General features: G+C 34.9%; 1 protein-coding gene across 5 annotated transcripts in view; it reads right to left on the minus strand.

Annotated features, from left to right (window-relative positions):
- LOC107628375 (CBL-interacting protein kinase 24-like) overlaps window positions 1-6776 on the minus strand; it is a 29807-nt gene extending 23031 nt beyond the window's left edge. For all 5 annotated transcript variants that reach the window (XR_002357570.1, XR_002357572.1, XR_002357571.1 and 2 more), the window contains exon 1: window positions 6380-6776. The gene's annotated coding sequence lies outside the window, so the exon portion shown is untranslated. The remainder of the gene's footprint in view (window positions 1-6379) is intronic.

A 7167-nucleotide genomic window follows, 5' to 3' on the forward strand; every position in this document is an offset into this window, starting at 1 on the left:
CTTGGGGAGGTCTAGTGTTAGTAGGTATGGAATTAGCCAACAACGTCCAGTTTAACCAAGCACTTGAGCATTTCAACTCAAGTATCACCTCTTAATCAACCCCCATGTCAAGTAGAAATTCTACTCCATTGACATGAAATTAATAATCATAAAAATATGAGAAGACATAATTAATTAAAATAAAATAGAGAATTAAAATTAATTAAAATAAAAATAACTTCATATATTAATAAATTCAAAATGTAACATACTTAATTGAATAGAGTTAATGAGTAAATAATTAAAAATAAAGGAACAAGAAAACAAACTAAAGTAATGTCTTCAACGGAGGTAATGACTTTCAACATCCAAAAATCTAAGCAAAAGCATAAACTATCAATGTAATGCAACTCTAAAAACTCAGATCTGAAACTAAGTGTAATCCTAATGTGATGAATCTCAATGTGTGTGGATGCCTCCTGAGTCTCTGCATGTTCCCTAGGTTTAGTCTGTATTTCTGGGCTAAAAACTGGGTCAAAAAGTGGCCTGAAATCACCTCCAGCGTATTCTGTTATTTTTGCAGATCGCGCAGGTCACGTGTACACATCGTCTAGGCGTTCGCGTCAGTCAGCGATTTTCCTTGTCACGCGTTCGCGTCACTCGTGCAGACTCCAATCCATGCGTTTGCGTCAGGCATCCGTCCGCGTCGCTGCGAATTCTTCACTTCGCGCGTTCGCGTGGGCCATGCGCTCGCGTTATTGCTCGCTGGTCATCTCTTTAGTTTCTTGTGTTCCTTCCATTTTTGCAAGCCTCCTCTCCAATTTCCAAGCCATTCATGCCCTATGAAGCCTGAAACACTTAACACACGGATCACGGCATCGAATGGAATAAAGGAGAATTAAAATACATAATTAAAAGTCTTTGGGAAGGAAGTTTTCAACCATGGAGTGATTTTGGGAAGGAATCGTAAATACATGCTTATCATATGAATAAATGGGTAAAAAATTGATAAAACCACACAATTAAACACAAGCTTTATTTTAGTGTGATGAGCTTGATTCTCCTTACTTGTTAGGGTAGGGCTTGTATTGTTTCTCCATCCACTATGCATTTTCCTCTTGGGACCTTCCTCCTTGGTGGGTGATGATTGCCCAATATCAAACTTAAGTTTGATGTCTGGGGAAACTGTATGAGTTTTCACCAAGGGAGGAGGCTTCAGTATTGTACTCTGTATGGAAGTACCTCCTTTGTCAGGGGGTAGTGGAGGTTGAAGGACCTTGATAACCATGTAATCCTTTTGTAACCTTATCACTAATTTTCCTCTCTCAGAATCAAAGAGGTTTCTTCTAGTAGATAGAGACCATTGTTCCACAACCTCAACAAAAGGAACATTGATTTGCATCTTTTCAGAGCCTTCCAAGGACTGTGAGCATTGCCCATCCTTGATCTCCTTTTGGGGCATCAGAGGGTGTGGTACTTCAGGCTTTCTTCCCATAAGAGGGGCGTGCAACAATGTGCTCCCAGCCTCTTCTTGAGTCCCTTCTTCATTTAGTTCCTCAATAGTGTGTACCATCTGAGGCTCAGCCTCCTTGGTACTAATGAGGGCCAGACACTCTTCTCTTGGATTCACTTCTGTGTCTCTGAGAAGAGTGTTAGGGTGTCTCTGCAGTTTCTGAGGAAGGTTCCTCTGAATGACTGCATTTCACTCCTTAGTAAGAGCTACTGTCTCTACTTCCTCCCAATCCCTCTTATTGTTCAGTATTTCCTTCATGAACTTAGCATATGAAGGTATTTGTTCAAGAGCCTTTGCAAAGGAAATTTTGATCTCCATCTTCTAAAAGCTTCTAAGAATTTGGTAAATTGCCTATCCTTTTCCACTTTCTTGAGTCTTTGAGGGTATGGTAACTTGGCCTTGTACTCAAGGGCCATGAGTGGTGCAGGATGCATGTCCATAGTGCCTAGAGAAGGGTCAGCAACCTGCTTAGGAGAGGTATTCCCAGCAGTTGCACATGTCTGGTCTCCCTTGGGCTGGCATTCAATGCTTGGGCTACCCCCTTTTTGGCGTTCAATGCCAGAAATATTATTTCCTTTCGCGCGTTCAACGCCCTTGTTGGTGTCCCCAATGGGGCGTTCAACGCCAGGGATGGACACCCCTTCTTGGCATTGAATGCCAATGACATTCTTCTTTGGGCATTCAATGCCCTCAGAGACGTCTTGGACATCAGTCTGGTGTTCTTTTGTTAGCTTTTCTTTCTTGTTGTACAGAGGTTGGGTGTTTAAAAATTTCCCACTCCTCAATTGAATAGCCTAGCATTTCTCTATTATCTGCTTAGATAACTACTGCCTCGTTTGACTCAGCTGGGCTTCTACATTCCTGTTAGAAGCTTGAGTTTCTCGCAAAGCCTCTTGCAATTCCAGCAGTTGCTAGGCAAGGGCGTGAAGTTGCTGAGTCAGTGGGCTATCCTGTTCTGGAGGGTTAGGTTTAGTAGATATTGCCTTAACCTCTCCTTTTATAGAAGTCTCAGCAGATGAGTACAGATGTTGATTGGTGGCAACTATCTCAATAAGCTCGTGAGCATCTTCAATGGTCTTTTTCATATGTATGGAACCACCAGCAGAGTGGTCCAGAGACATTTTAGCCATGTCTGAAAGTCTATATTAGAAGAAGTCTAATTGTACCCATTCTAAAAACATTTCAGTGGGACATTTTCTTAGCATCCTTCTATACCTCTCCCAAGCATCATAAAGAGATTCATTATCTCCTTGTTTGAAGCCTTGGATGTCCAGTCTCAACTGGTCATCTTTCTTGGAGGAAAGTATTAATTTAAAAAGTTGTCTACTAACTATTTCCAACTTTTCAAGCTAGATCTGGGCTGGTTATTTAACCACCTCTTTGCTTGGTCCTTTACAGCAAAAGGAAAGAGTAATAGTCTGTAGACATCTTGGTCTACCCCCTCATTGTGTACTATGTCAACAATCTTTAAAAAATCTGCCAGGAACTCTGTAGGTTCTTCTTGTAAAAGTCCAAAATACTGGCAGTTTTGCTGCACTAAAGTAATGAGTTGAGTGTTTAGTTCAAAGCTACTTTCTCTGATATGGGATATGCTAATACTTCTTCCATAGAAGTCAGTAGTGGGATTTGTATAGGACCACAGAATTCTTCTGAACTCTGCATTCCCATTTGGCTTCATGATGAAGAAAGGTAGAAGAAGAGAAAGAATAAAAGATAACGGTGTAAATTGTAATTAAAGTATTTTTGTTTTTATTTTATTTATTTATTTATTTCAAAAATAAAAGCTAATTAATTAAAAAGAATTGAAAATTAATTAATGAATTTCGAAAAAGAAGAGAGAGAAATAGAAGAAGAGATTTCAAATATTAGAAGAGATAAGAATTAGTTAGGAAGTTTTGAAAAAGAAGAGAGAGAACAAGTAACTAATTAAGAAAAGAATTGAAAATAAGATAAGATAGAAGATTAGAAAAGTTTTGAATTTAAAAATATTTGAAAAATCAACAAGATAAGATAAGAATTAAAAATATTTGAAAAAGATTTAATTTTAAAAATTAAAAGAAGATAAGATAGAGAAGATAAGATAAATTAGGTAAGAAAGATAAGATAAGGAAGTTAAGAAAATATAAATTTTAAAATTGTTTGAATTTAAAATTTGAAATTTGAAAATTAAATTTTGAATTTTGAATTTTGAATTTTGAATTTTGAATTTTAAAATTTGAATTTGAAATTTTAAATTTTGAAATTTTAAATTTTGAATTTTTGAATTTCAAACAAGATAAGATAAAGATTTGAGAAAGATTTGAATTTAAAATTTGAAATTTGAAATAAGATAAGATAAGATTTTTGAATTTTTGAATTTTAAAAAAAGATAAAAAGATAAGATAAGATTTTGAAAAAGATAAGATTTTTGAAAAGATTTGATTTTGAAAAGATTTGAATTTTGAAATTTAAAACCAAGATAAGATAAGATAAAAATTTTGAAATTAAATTTTGAAATTTTAAGTGAAATTTTCGAAAATAATTGTAAAATAAAGGTAGAAAAGATATTTTTTTATTTTTTGAATTAATGAAGAAAGAGAAAAACAACAAAAAGACACCAAACTTAAAATTTTTAGATCTAAGGACACCTACTATGCGAAAATTAGAAGGAAAAATACAAAGGGACATCAAACTTCAAAATTTTAAGATCAAAACAAAAATGAAAACAAGAACACTTTGAAGATCAAGAAGAACACCAAGAACAAAACTCAAAGAATTCAAGGAACACAAGAACATGCAAAAGACACCAAACTTAAAATTTTTGAAAACCAAGAACACTATTTTCGAAAAATTTAAGAAAACACACAAGAAGACACCAAACTTAAAGATTAACACAAGATTCAAACAAAAGAAACTATTTTTGAAATTTTTTTCAAAGAAAGACTCAAAGAATTCAAAAATTTCAACAAGAACAAAACCAAAAGACTAAAAAAAAAAAGATAAAGATTAATAAAGAAAAGAAAAGATTTTTGAAGAAATTTTGAAAAATAAAACAAGAAATAGGTAAGTCTTAAAGTAAGAAAAATCAAAAGAAAATACATAGCCAAAAATAGAAAAGGTTTTGAAAAAATTTTTTTGAAAGAAAATAAAAAAATTCAAACTTTAAGCAAGAACAAGAACAAAATCAAAAGACTCAGATAAAATAAAATTAAACCTGTAAAGAAAAAGAAATTTACCTAATCTAAGCAACAAGATAATCTGTTAGTTGTCCAAACTCGAACAATCCCCGGCAACGGCGCCAAAAACTTGGTACAGGAATTCCTACGCTTCGTACAGCTGAACTAGCAACTGCCCTGGGTCGTCCAAGTAATACCTGAGCGAGTCAGGGTCGATCCCCCGAAGATTGTGGCTTGAAGCAAGCTATGGTTATCTTGCAGATCTTAGTCAGGCAGATAGAAGAATTAGTTTGACTGGTTGATTGCATAAAAGGAATAAAGAAAAGTGTATAAAATACTTTGTGAATTGAGTTATAATAAGGGATAAGAAGGTGGTTAAGGCTTGGAGTTGCTTTGTCCTTCTGAATTAACTCTAGTATTACTATCTTATCCAATTGTGAATGATTTCTTCTCTGGCAGGCTGTATGTGATTGACATTGGTTTGAGCAGCCGCCAATATTCCTCCAGATCTGAACCCCAGGGTTAGTGTGGATCCATTCTAATTGAGGGTGAAGTTCCTACAGTTCATTCCCCTTAATGATCCTACTCAAAACGCCACAGACAAGGTCGAATCTTCCAGATCAGAGAATGCTGTGCCTTTGGGTTCTAGCCTCTACCACAGAGACCCTAATCTCCCCATACCTCGGCTGAACTGGTGTCTCGAGAAGTCCCCAACAAAGTCATGCATTAGCCGTCTAAGAGATGTATAATCAAGCTGGCGGTTTAATGCTTTCCATTCAAGTATTCACACGAACCCAAGAAGAACACGGGTGGTTGTCAGGCACGCAGTCTTAGTATGAAGAACAAAGATGATTGTCACGGGTTATCCCATTCATCATGTTGAAGAACGAATATTCATCTTAGAATTGAATCAAACACGGATTGAAGAGAAACAGTAATATTTTTATTAATTCATAGAACTCTGCAGGGCTCCTCCCCTCAACCTAGGAGGTTTAGAAACTCATACTGATAGGAAATACATGCATGAATGAAAAATATGGTGTAGTCGTTTGCATCCCCCCTAATGAGAGGTGTAAAAGTTCTTTAAATACTAAACTAATAACTAAGGATTACATAAGAAAGGGTAAAATAGTCTTTTAGTGCTAAAACCCACTTCTGGGGCCGCTTAGTGAGTGTTTGGGCTGAGCTTTGATGAGATCCACGTGCTAGGGGGTCCTCTTTGGGCATTTGGACACTGGTCTCTTCTCCTTGGGCGTTGGACGCCAGTTTTGGGCCTTCTATTCTAAAGCAAAGTATAAACTATTATATGTTGCTGGAAAGCTCTAGAAGTCAGCTTTCCATAGCCATTGAGAATGCTCCATTTGGACTTTTGTAGCTCCAGAAAAGCTCTTTCGAGTGCCAGGAGGTCAGATCCAGATAGCATCTGCAGTGCTTTCTCTGTCTCTGAATCAGATTTTTGCTAACTTTTGCTCCAGCTCCTCAATTTCAGTAAGAAAATACCTGATATTGCATAAAAACACACAAACTCAAAGTAGAATCCAAAAATGTGATTTTTTCACTAAAAGCTATGAAAACTTAATAAAAATTAAACAAAACATACTAAAAACTATATGAAAACATTGCCAAAAAGCATATAAAATATCCGCTCATCAAAAGGCTAGATAAAAAAATTGCTCTTCAATTCAAGGTGAGCAAAATTATTGATATTTTATTTAAAAACTCTTAACTGTACCTTTGTATATGCGTGCTTCATGGCTAAATATGCAAACCTTGCTTACTTTTGTAACTGACTTGCCGTGGAAAAGAATTTGACTGGTAACTGTGTACAATCCTCACCTTAAAATAGTCTACATCTATAAAATATCAAAGATCCTCTGTCATGATGTTATGTTATCATGGAAAACATAAATGGTATGCATACTAAATTTTATTTCCTTTGTCTGAAAACTACTCTTTTTTTTTTTCTGTTTAGGAAGATACTTCTTACTCTGTATTGATTGGAATGTTCAAGCTTATGGTTCATGCAATCATTGCAGCCATAATATCTACAAAATAATAATAGAATACCAGATAATGGAGTATGCCCAAACATACTTACAGTGATTAGAATTTTGAAGTAACATCTTAATATATAATAACTTAAACCAAGTTTTTAGCGTCATTGTTGGAGATTATTCGAGTTTGGACAACAGATGGATTATCTTGTTGCATAAATTAGGTAAATTTCCTTTTCTTTATAGGTTTAGTTTTATTTTATCTGAGTCTTTTATTTTCTTTTCGAAAATTTTTCAAAAACCTTTTCTTTTCTTTATTTAATCTTTGTTTTTTGTTTGAGTTTGTTGTTCTTGTTTTTGTTCTTGTTCGAATTTCTTTGAGTCTTTTTCTAAAAATTTTCAAAAATAGTGTTCTTTGTTTGGGTCTTGTGTCAATCTTTAAGTTTGGTGTCTTCTTGTGTCTTTTCTTTAAAATTTTCGAGAATTGTGTCTTTGGATTTTAAAATTTTTAAGTTTGGTGTCTTTT

This window comes from Arachis ipaensis, chromosome B02 (genome assembly GCF_000816755.2).
Source record: "Arachis ipaensis cultivar K30076 chromosome B02, Araip1.1, whole genome shotgun sequence".
NCBI lineage: Eukaryota > Viridiplantae > Streptophyta > Magnoliopsida > Fabales > Fabaceae > Arachis > Arachis ipaensis.